The following is a 12,767-nucleotide window of genomic DNA, read 5'->3' on the forward strand; positions in this document are numbered from 1 at the left end:
GGTGCTGGAGAAGACTCCTGAGAGACCCTTGGATAGCAAAGATATCAAATCAGTCAGTCTGAAAGGAAATCAACCCTTAATACTCACCGGAAAGATTGATGCTGAAGCTGAAACTCTAGTATTTTGGTCACCTGATGCAAACATCAGACTCATTGGAAAAGTCCCTGCTGCTGGGAAAGATTGAGGGCAGAATGAGAAGAGGGCGTCAGAGGATGAGATGGCTGGATGGCATCACCAATGCATTGGAAATGCACTTAAGCAAACTTTGGGAGATAGTGAGGGACAGGGAACCTTGGCATGCTACAGTCCATAGGGTCACAGAGTCAGACACGACTGGGCGACTGAACAATAAACTTTTAGGGTTGTTGTTAAATGAGTTTTATGTATACCCAATACCTTTGTGTCCTTCATTTCTTCCATTATAGCATTCATTTGCATTTGGTTGATTTTTTTTTGTAGTGATGCACTTTGATTCTATTTCCTTTTCTGTGTGGACTTATAGATGTCAATTGTGATTGACATGGGAATTATATATATATATATATATATATATACATACATACATACACATATATAAAATCTCTCAAAGTTGCAATAATCAATTTTTGAATTTAATATCAACTTTAAGTTGAATCACATACAAAACTCTACTCCTTTACAACTATGCCATCCAAATTTATGTTATTTATATCCCTAATAACATCTTTATTAATGTATACCTATCCAATTAAAATAAATATATTTATATTAAAAAAAATAGAAACATTTTTATTTGCACACAGGGGAAAAAAAGAAAGATTTATATATGTGTGTGTGTGTGTATATATATATATATATATTTAATAATTTGTCTTTTAAGACCAGTAGAAAATAAAAAGTCAAAGTTATAAAAGTCCTTGTTTTTATATTTGCTAGTGTAGTTACATGTAACAGAGATATCTTTATCTTCACAGGGCTCTGAATTGCTGTCTAACATTCTTTTATCTCAGTCTGAAGGTCTTGCTTATGTAATTATTTTAGGGAAGACATAATGGTAATACATTGCCTCAGCTGGTGTTCATGTGAAAGTATCTCAATTTACCTCTCATTCTTAAAGAGGATTTTTGAGAGACAGAGAGTTCTTAGTTGATAGTTTTTCTTTCAACACTTTAAATATACAATCCTACCAACTTCTGGCCTCCAAGGTTTCCACTGAGAAATCAGATTATAATCTAATTTGTGATCTCTTGACAAGTCTCTTTTCTCTTGATGACTATAAGACACTTTTTGTCTTTCAATAATTTGGTTATATATCTCAAAGTGGGTCTTGGGTGTTTTCAATTTAGAGTTACTTGAGATTGGATTCCTAGCTTCAAGCCTTTCCTCAACTTTAGGATATTCTCTGCTATTAGATCTTCAGATAGCCTCTCTGTACCTTTCTCTCTTCATCTTTTGGGACATCCATAGTGCATATATAATCCATTTGATAATTTTCCTTAAATTTCTTATACCCTGGTTCCTTTCTTATTTCTTTTAACTTTCTGTTCCTCATACTCAATAATTTCAAATGTCTTATTTTCAAGTTGGCTGATTCTGTCTTCTGTAACTTCAAAAGTGTGATGAGCCATTTAGTGAATATTTCAATGCAGTTATTGTATTATATCTACTACTGTGGGCAAGAATCCTGTAGAAGAAATGGAGTAGCCATCATACTCAAAAAGGAGTTGCAGTATTTGGATGCAAGCTCAAAAATGACAGAATGATCTCTGCTCATTTCCAAGGCAAAACATTCAATATCACAGTCATCCAAGTCTATGCCCCAACCAGTAATGCTGAAGGAGCTGAAGTTGAATGGTTCTATGAAGATCTACAAGATTTTCTAGAACTAACACCCCCAAAAGATGTCCTTTTCATTACAGGGGACTTGAATGTAAAAGAAGGAAGTCAAGAATACCTGGACTAAAAGGCAAATTTGGCCTTGGAATACAGAATGAAGCAGGGCAAAGGCTAATAGCGTTTTGCCAAGAGAACACACTGTTCATAGCAAACACCGTCTTCCAACAACACAAGAGAAGACTCTACACATGGACATCACCAGATGGTCAATACTGAAATCAGACTGATTATATTCTTTGTAGCCAAAGATGGAGAAGCTCTATACAGTCAGCAGAAACAAGACTGGAAGCTGACTGTGGCTCAGATCATGAACCCCTTATTGCCAAACTCAGACTTAAATTGAAGAAAGTAGGGAAAACCACTAGAATGTTCAGGTATGACCTAAAGCAAATTCCTTACGATTATACAGTGTAAGTGACAAATAGATTCAAGGGATTAGATCTGATAGTCAAAATGCCCAAAAAACTGTGGATGGAGGTTCGTGACATTGTACAGGAGGCAGTGATCAAAACCATATCCAAGAAAAAGAAATGAAAAAAAGCAAAATGGTTGTCTGAGGCCTTACAAAAAGCAGAGAAAAGAAGAGAAGTGAAAGACAAAGGAGAAAAGGAAAGATATAGCCATTTGAATGCAGAGTTCCAAAGAACAGCAATGAGAGATAAGAAAGCCTTCCTCAGTGGTCAGTGCAAAGAAATAGAGGAAAACAATAGAATGGGAAAAACTAGAGATCTCTTCAAGAAAATTAGAGATACCAAGGGAACATTTCATGCAAAGATGGGCACAATGAAAGATAGAAATAGTCCATACCTAATAGAAGCAGCAGATATTAAGAAGAGGTGGCAAGAATACACAGAACTGTACAAAAAAGATCTTCATGACTTAGATAACCACAATGGTGTGATCACTCACCTAGAGCCAAACATCCTAGAATGTGAAGTCAAGTGAGCCTTAGGAAGTATCAGTACAAACAAAGCTAGTGGAGGTGATGGAATTCCAGTTGAAAGTGCTGCATGCAATATGCCAGCAAATTTGGAAAACTCAGCAGTGGCAACAGGACTCGAAAAGGTCGGTTTTCATTCCAATCCCAAAGAAAGGAAATGCCAATGAATGCTCAAAGTACTGCACAATTAAACTCATCTCACACACTACCAAGTAATGCTAAAAATTCTGCAAGCCAGGCTTCAACAGTACCGTGAACTTCCAGATGTTCAAGCTGGATTTAGAAAAGGCAGAGCAACCAGAGATCAAATTGCCAACATTCGTTGGGTCATCGAAAAAGCGAGAGAATTCCAGAAAAACATCTGCTTTATTGACTATGCCAAAGCCTTTGACTGTGTGGATCACAACAAACTGGAAAATTCTTAAAGAGATGGGAATACCAGACCACATTACCTACCTCTTGAGAAATCTGTATGCAGATCAAGAAACAACAGCTAGAACTGGACATAGAGCAAGACTGGGTCCAAATTGGGAAAGGAGTATGTCAAGGCTGTATATTGTCACCTTGCTTATTTAACTTCTATGCAGAGTACATCATGTGAAATACTGGGCTGGATGAAGCACAATCTGGAATCATGATTGCCAGGAGAAATATCAATAACCTCAGATATGCAGATGACACCGCCCTTATGGCAGAAAGTGAAGAGGAACTAAAGACTTTCTTAATGAAAAGGAAAGAGGAGAGTGGGAAAGCTGGCTTAAAGCTCAATATTCAAAAAACGAAGATCATGGCATCCATTCCCTTCACTTCATGGCAAATAGATGGGAAACAATGGAAACAGTGACAGACTATATTTTGGGGCTGCAAAGTCACTGCAGAGGGTTGCTGCAGTGATGAAATTAAAAGACGCTTGCTCCTTGGAGGAAAAGCTGTGACAAAATAAACAGCATATTAAAAAGCACAGACATTACTTTGCCAACAAAGGCCCCTCTAGTCAAAGCTGTTGACTAGAGGTTTTTCCAGTAGTCATGTATAGATGTGAGTTGGACCATAAAGAAAAATGAGCACCACAGAATTGATGATTTTGAACTGTGTTGTTGAAGTTTCTTGAGAGTCCCTTGGACAGCAAGGAGATCCAACCAGTCCATCCTAAAGGAAATCAGTCCTGAATATTAATTGGACGGACTGATGCTGTAGCTGAAACTCCAATACTTTGGCCACCTGTTGCAAATAACTGACTCATTGGAAAAGACCCTGATGCTGGGAAAGATTGAAGGCAGGAGGAGAAGGGGATGACAGAAGATGAGATGGTTGGATGGCATCACTGGATCAATGCACATGATTTTGAGTAAACTCTGGGAGTGGGTGATGGACAGGGAAGCCTGGCCTGCTGCAGTCAGTCCATGTAGTCACAAAGTGTCAGACACTACTGAGCAACTTAACTGAACTGAACTGATTATATTTTCCAGCTCCATAATTTCCGTTTTGTCCCTTTTTATAATTTCTTTCTCATTTTTTATACTCATAGTATCCTATAGTATCCCTTTAATTTTTTTGTCCATGTTTTCCTTTAGGTCTTTGAGCATTTTTAAGATAGTTGTCTTAAAGTCAAAGACATTAAATCTTATGCCTGTGTTTCTTCAGCAACAATTTTTTGCCACATTTAAAAATTTGAATAGACCATGTTTTACTGTTTGCTTGTATGCTTTGTGATTTTTTAAAAAGTTGAATATTTAAAAATCAGCCACTTTTCCCAGTCTTTCCAAAGTGGCTCTGTGCCAGGGTAATTCTTCACTAATTAGCTCGATGTGTTCTGAGTCTTTGCATCAGCCTGAGGGAAAGCTTATGGTCTTCTTGGGTCTTTTCTAGCATGTGTCTTCCTTGAGCCTCGATGTGCCTTTTTTTACTTTCACCATATACATTGTTGCTTTTAAATATCTTGATTTCCCAAAGGGTTTCTTCAATCTTGATTTCTCCTTGGAGGCTTAGATCATCTATTGTGTGTTTCTACACTCAATCTCTTGCCCCAGGTGTTTGCAGATCTTCATCTTCCTGTAGCTCCAAGCATTCAATGCCTCTCCCCACCTGAGATCCAAATTAGGCAAAACAGAGTCCTTCAGGAAACCCTGAGACAAGTTGCTGCTGCTGGTAAGAGTCGCTTCAGTCGTGTCCGACTCTGTGCAATTCCATAGACAGCAGCCTACCAGGCTCCTCCGTCCATGGGATTTTCCAGTAAAGAGTACTGGAGTGGGGTGCCATTGCCTTCTCCTGAGACAGGTTAGAACATAGCAAATAAAATCTGCTCTGCATACCAATCTGGTTTGAAGGATAGAATTTGGAACTGTTTTGCAGCCTTCTCCACACCATGACTACACCATACCAGGGAGGGGTGAGACAAGTGTGAACACTGAGCAGTTCCCAATTATATCCCTCAAACCAGATTGGTAAGCAGAGCAGATTTTATTTACCACATTCTAACCTGTATGACTGAGCGACTGAACTGAATTGAACTGAACTGAACCTGTCTCAGGGTTCCCTGAAGGAAATGATAAATGCTGGAGAGGGTGTGGAGAACAGGGAATGCTCTTGCTCTGCTGGTGAAGGTGCAAATTGATACCATTATGGAAAGCCATTATGGAAAACAGTATGGAGATTCCTTTAAAGACTAGGAATAAAACTACCATATGACCCAGCAACCCTACTACTGAGCATATACCCTGAGGAAACCACAATTGAAACCATAATTGAAAAAGACACATATACCCCAAAATTTATTGTAGCACTATTTACAATAGCTAGGATATGGAAGCAACCTAAACGTCTGCTGACAGATGAATGGATAAAGAAGTTGTGGTGCATATACACAATGGAATATTACTCAGCCATAAAAAGGAGCACGTTTGAGTCAGTTCTAATGAGGTGGATGAACATAGAGCTTATTATACAGATTGAAGTAAGTCAGAAAGAGAGAGACAAATATTGCATATTAACACATACATATGTAATCTAGAAAGATAGTACTGACGATCCCATTTGCAGGGTGGCAAAGAAGATGCAGACATAAAGAATGGATTTTTGGACACAGTGGGGGAAGGAGAGGGTGGGATGACTTGAGAGAATGGCATTGAAATGTATACATTACTGTATGCAAAACAGATAGACTTTTCTTCATTCAGCAAAATGCCCTTGAGTTACATCCAAGTTGTTGTATCAATAAATAACTTATTTCTATTTATGCTCAGTAGTATTCAACAGTTTGAATGTACCACCATTTGTTTAATTCACCTGTTGAGGGCATACGAACTCTTTCCAAGTTTTTGCTATTACAAATAAAGCTGCTGTAAATATCTGCATATGTTTTTGTGTGAAAATCAATTTTTATTTCTCTGGAATAAATGCCTAGGCATGAAATAATTGGTCCTATGGTAGTTTCCCAGTTAATAAGAAACTGCCAGACTGTTTTCTTTTTTTTTTTTTTTTAATTTTAGTTTTTTATTTTTTAAATTTTAAAATCTTTAATTCTTACATGCATTCCCAAACATGAACCCCCCTCCCACCTCCCTCCCCATAACAACTTTCTGGGTCATCCCCAAGCACCAGCCCCAAGCATGCTGCATCCTGCGTCAGACATAGACTGGCGATTCAATTCACATGATAGTATACATGTTAGAATGTCATTCTCCCAAATCATCCCACCCTCTCCCTCTCCCTCTGAGTCCAAAAGTCCGTTATACACATCTGTGTCTCTTTCCCTGTCTTGCATACAGGGTCGTCATTGCCATCTTCCTAAATTCCATATATATGTGTTAGTATACTGTATTGGTGTTTTTCTTTCTGGCTTACTTCACTCTGTATAATCGGCTCCAGTTTCATCCATCTCATCAGAACTGATTCAAATGAATTCTTTTTAACGGCTGAGTAATACTCCATTGTGTATATGTACCACAGCTTTCTTATCCATTCATCTGCTGATGGACATCTAGGTTGTTTCCATGTCCTGGCTATTATAAACAGTGCTGCAATGAACATTGGGGTACATGTGTCTCTTTCAATTCTGGTTTCCTCGGTGTGTATGCCCAGCAGTGGGATTGCTGGGTCATAAGGTAGTTCTATTTGCAATTTTTTAAGGAATCTCCACACTGTTCTCCATAGTGGCTGTACTAGTTTGCATTCCCACCAACAGTGTAGGAGGGTTCCCTTTTCTCCACACCCTCTCCAGCATTTATTGCTTGCAGATTTTTGGATCGCAGCCATTCTGACTGGTGTGAAGTGGTACCTCATTGTGGTTTTGATTTGCATTTCTCTAATAATGAGTGATGTTGAGCATCTTTTCATGTGTTTGTTAGCCATCCGTATGTCTTCTTTGGAGAAATGTCTATTTAGTTCTTTGGCCCATTTTTTGATTGGGTCCTTTATTCTTCTGGAATTGAGCTGCAGAAGTTGCTTGTATATTTTTGAGATTAGTTGTTTGTCAGTTGCTTCATTTGCTATTATTTTCTCCCATTCAGAAGGCTGTCTTTTCACCTTGCTTATAGTTTCCTTTGTTGTGCAGAAGCTTTTAATTTTAATTAGATCCCATTTGTTTATTTTTGCTTTTATTTCCAGAATTCTGGGAGGTGGATCATAGAGGATCCTGCTGTGATTTATGTCTGAGAGTGTTTTGCCTATGTTCTCCTCTAGGAGTTTTATAGTTTCTCATCTTACATTTAGATCTTTAATCCATTTTGAGTTTATTTTTGTGTGCGGTGTTAGAAAGTGATCTAGTTTCATTCTTTTACAAGTGGTTGACCAGTTTTCCCAGCACCACTTGTTAAAGAGATTGTCTTTACTCCATTGTATATTCTTGCCTCCTTTGTCAAAGATAAGGTGTCCATATGTGTGTGGATTTATCTCTGGGCTTTCTATTTTGTTCCATTGATCTATATGTCTGTCTTTGTGCCAGTACCATACTGTCTTGATGACTGTGGCTTTGTAGTAGAGCCTGAAGTCAGGCAAGTTGATTCCTCCAGTTCCATTCTTCTTTCTCAAGATTGCTTTGGCTATTCGAGGTTTTTTGTATTTCCATACAAATCTTGAAATTATTTGTTCTAGTTCTGTGAAAAATGTGGCTGGTAGCTTGATAGGGATTGCATTGAATTTGTAAATTGCTTTGGGTAGTATACTCATTTTCACTATATTGATTCTTCTGACCCATGAACATGGTATATTTCTCCATCTATTAGTGTCCTCTTTGATTTCTTTCATCAGTGTTTTATAGTTTTCTATATACAGGTCTTTAGTTTCTTTAGGTAGATATATTCCTAAGTATTTTATTCATTTCGTTGCAATGGTGAATGGAATTGTTTCCTTAATTTCTTTTTCTACTTTCTCATTATTCGTGTATAGGAATGCAAGGGATTTCTGTGTGTTGATTTTATATCCTGCAACTTTACTATATTCATTGATTAGCTCTAGTAATTTTCTGGTGGAGTCTTTAGGGTTTTCCATGTAGAGGATCATGTCATCTGCAAACAGTGAGAGTTTTACTTCTTCTTTTCCAATTTGGATTCCTTTTATTTCTTTTTCTGCTCTGATTGCTGTGGCCAAAACTTCAGACTGTTTTCTAACATAATTCCAACATTTTGATTTTCATCAATAATTTTTGAGTTATACTGCTTCTCTTTATCATTATCACCATTTGCTGTTGGCATTATTTTCTTTATAGCTATCTGATAGGTATATAGTGACCCCTCATTATGAGTTATTTAAATAACACATATATTGAGATATAATTCACATTCCATATAATTAAGCATTTAAAGTGTACAATTCAGTGTTTTTTTAGTATATTTACAAAGTTTTGCAAGCATCACCATAATCAATTTTGGAATATATTCAACAACACAAAAATAGCTTGCAGGCACATTGGTGGTTATTCCCTTCCATTTCCCGCACTCACCCTCACTCCAGTTCTAAGCACCTTATTTTTATCTCCACAGATTTGGAGAATTATAAGGATTTCTTATAAATGGAAGTATATGAAAAGTGGTCTTGTGTCTGCTTCTTTCATTTAGCATAAGGTTTCCAAAGTTCATACATGTTTTAGCATGTATGAGTACTTCATTGCATCTTATGGTGGTAAAATACAAAATAACATCAATTTTACCATTTTATTCATTTAAAAATATACATTTCAATGTCGTTTACAGCATTGGCAAGGTGTGTAGCTATCACCATTATCTAGGTTCAGAACGTTTCGTCAGTCCAAATGGAAGCCCTTTGACGATTAAGTAGTCATTGCCCATTCTCCTTTTGCCTCAGCCTGAGTCAACTGCTAATCAATTTTCTGTCTTTAGGAATTAGCCTATTCTAGATATTTCATATAAATAAAATTCTTCAATATATGGTTTTCTGGTGTCTAGTTCTTTCACTTAGAATGTTTTCAAAGTTCATCCATGTGTTAGCATATACTTCGTTGCCTTTTATGGCTGAATAATATTTCATTGAATGGAATTCAATGAAACCATATTGTGCTTATCCATTCTTCCAATAATGGACATTTAGGATGTTTCCACCTTCGGCCATTGTGACTGGTGCTGAGGTGAATATTTGTGTAAAAGTATATGTTCAAACACCTCTGTTAAATTCTTTAAGGTAAAAACTTAGGAGTGAAACTACTGAGTATAAGGAAATTCTAAGTTTAATGTCTTGAGGAAAAGCTGTTTAAACAGCGGTTGCACCATTTTACATTACAATCAACAATAGAGAAAGATTCCAATTTCTCCACATCCTCAACAACACTTATTTTCTGATTTTTAACATAAGAACCATCTTAGTGGATATGAAGTGGTGTTTCATTGTGGTTTTGATGGCATTTCCATTAATGAATAACGATGTTGCACATTTTTAAAGTATTTATTGGTTATTTGTATATAGGATACAAATATATGTTCAAGTTGCTCTTGCTATTATTTAATTGGATTATTTCTATTTTTTTTTGTAGCTTATGCTTTCAGCATCATACATAAGAATCCACTGTTAAATCCATAAGTATTTACCCTTATGTTTTCTCTTGAGTTATATAGTTTTCCCTCATATTTATAATTCTGATTCATTTTGAGTTACTTTCTGTATATAGTATAAGGTAACAGTCCAACTTCATTGTAAAGTTTTAAATGTGACAATGCATTTATGAAGAGACTTTACTTTCCCCATTGAATGTTCTTGGAAGCCCTGTTAAAAATTAGCTGATCATATGGGATTTTCCTTGCAGTCCAGTGATTAAGATTCTTTGAAACCAATGCAGGTGGCATGGTTTAATCCCTGGTTGGAGAATTTAGGTCCCATATGCCACGTGGTGTAGCAAAAATAAAGAACCAAACAACAAACCAAACCAAAACAAAATCAAATGATCATGGATCTATGGGATTATTTCTGGGATCTCAATCATTAAAAAAATGACAGAGTGATCTCTGTTCATTTCCAAGGCAAACCATTCAATATCACTGTAATCCAAGTCTATGCCTCAAAGATTAATGTCAAAGAAGCTGAAATTGAATGCTTCTATGAAGACCTATAAGACCTCCTAGAACTAACACCCCAAAATGATGTCTTTTTCATCATAGGGAACTGGAATGCAAAAGGAGGAAGTCAAGTGACACCTGGAGTAACAGGGAAGTTTGGCTTTGGAGTACAAAATGAAGCAGGGCAAAGGCTAACAGAGTTTTGACAAGACAATGGACTGGTCATAGCAAACACCCTCTTCCAACAGCATCAGAGATGATTCTACACATGAACATCACCAGATGGTCAACACCAAAATCAGATTGACTGTATTCTTTGCAGCCAAAGATGGAGAAGCTCTATACAGTCAGCAAAAATAAGACTGGGAGCTGAATGTGGTTAAGATAATGAACTCCGTATTGCAAAATTTAGACTTAAATTGAAGAAAGTAGGGAAATCACTAGGCCATTCAGATATGACCGAAATCAAATCCCTGTGACTATACAGTGGCAGAGACAAAAGATTCAAAGGATTAGACCTGATAGGCAGAGTGCTTGAAGAACTATGGATGGAGGTTCATAACATTGTACAGGAGGGGGTGATCAAAACCATTCCCAAGAAAAAGAAATACAAAAAGGCAAAATGACTGTCTGAGTAGGTCTTACAAATGGCTCAGAAAAGTGAAAGGCAAAGGAGAAAAGGAAAGAAATATCCGTCTGAATGCAGAGTTCCAGAGAATATTAATGGGAAAAAGAAAGCCTTCCTAGATGATCAGTGAGTGAAGTTGCTCAGTCGTGTCTGACTCTTTGTGATCCCATGAACTGTAGCCTACCAGGCTCCTCCATCCATGGAATTTTCCAGGCAAGAGTACTGGAGTGGATTGCCATTTCCTTCTCCAGGGGATCTTCCCGACCCAGGGATTGAACCCAGTTCTCCTGAATTGAGACGCTTTACCATCTGAGCTACCAGGGAAGCCCTTAAGTGATCAATGAAAAGAAAGAGAGGAAAACAATAGAATGGGAACTACTAGAGATCTCTTCAAGAAAATTAGAGATACCAAGGAAACATTTCATGCAAAGATGGACACAATAAAGGACAGAAACAGTATAGACTTGATAGAAGCAGAAGATATTAAGAAGTGATGGCAAGAATACACAGAACTATAGAAAAAAATCTTAATGACCCAGATAACCACAAAGGTGTATGTGAAGTCAAATGGGCCTTAGGAAGCATCAGTATGAACAAAGCTAGGGGAGGTGAAAGAATTCCAGCTGAGCTATTTCAAATCCTAAAAGATGATGCTGTGAAAGTGCTGCACTCAATATGCCAGTAAATTTGCAAAACTCAGCAGTGGCCACAGGACTGGAAAAAGTCAGTTTTCATTCCAATCCCAAATAAAGGCAATGGCAAAGAATGTTCACACTACTACGCAATTGTACTCATCTCACATGCTAGCAAAGTAACGCTCAAAAATCTCCAAGCTAGGCTTCAACAGTATGTGAACTGAAAACTTCCAGATGTTTAACCTAGATTTAGAAAGGAAAAGGACCAGAGATCAAATTGCCAACATATGTTTATCATAGAAAAAGTAAGAGATTTACACAAAAAAAAATCTACTTCTGCTTCATTGACTATGCTAAAGCCTTTGATTCTGTGGATCACAACAAACTGTGGAACATTCTTAAAGAGATGGGAATGCCAGACCACATTACCTGCCTCTTGAGAAATCTGTATGCAGTTCAAGAAGCAACAATTAGAACGGGACATGGAACTACATAGTTCAAAATTGGGAAAGGAGTACATAAAGACTGTATATTGTCACCCTACTTGTTTAACTGTGCAGAATACATCTATGCAGAGTACATCATGCAAAACGCTGGGCTGGATGAAGCAGAAACCAGAATCAAGATTGTTGCAAGAAATTTCAGTAACCTCAGATATGCAGATGACACCATCCTTATGGCAGAAAATGAAGAACTAAAGACTCTCTTGATGAAAAGGAAAGAGGAGAGTGGAAAAGCTGGCTTGAAACTCAACATTCACGAAATGAAGATCATGGCATCCATTCCCATCACTTCATGGCAAATAGATGAGAAACAATGGAAACAGTGACAGACTTTATTCTCTTGGGCCTCAAAGTCACTGCAGAGCGTTGCTGCAGGCATGAAATTAAAAGATGCTTGCTTCTTGGAGGAAAGCTGTGACAAAATAGACAGCATATTAAAAGGCAGAGACATTATTTTGCTAGCAAAGGTCCATCCAGTCAAAGCTATGGTTTTTCCATTAGTCATGTATGGATGTGAGAGTTGGGCCATAAAGAAAATTGAGCACTGCTGAATTGATGCTTTTGAACTGTGGTATTGGAGAAGACTCTTGAGAGTCCCTTGGACATCAAAGAGATCCAACCAATCCATCCTAAAGGAAATCAACCCTGAATAGTCATTGGAAGGACTGATGCTGAAGCTGAAGC

Source organism: Ovis canadensis, chromosome X (genome assembly GCF_042477335.2).
Source record: "Ovis canadensis isolate MfBH-ARS-UI-01 breed Bighorn chromosome X, ARS-UI_OviCan_v2, whole genome shotgun sequence".
Taxonomy (NCBI): domain Eukaryota; kingdom Metazoa; phylum Chordata; class Mammalia; order Artiodactyla; family Bovidae; genus Ovis; species Ovis canadensis.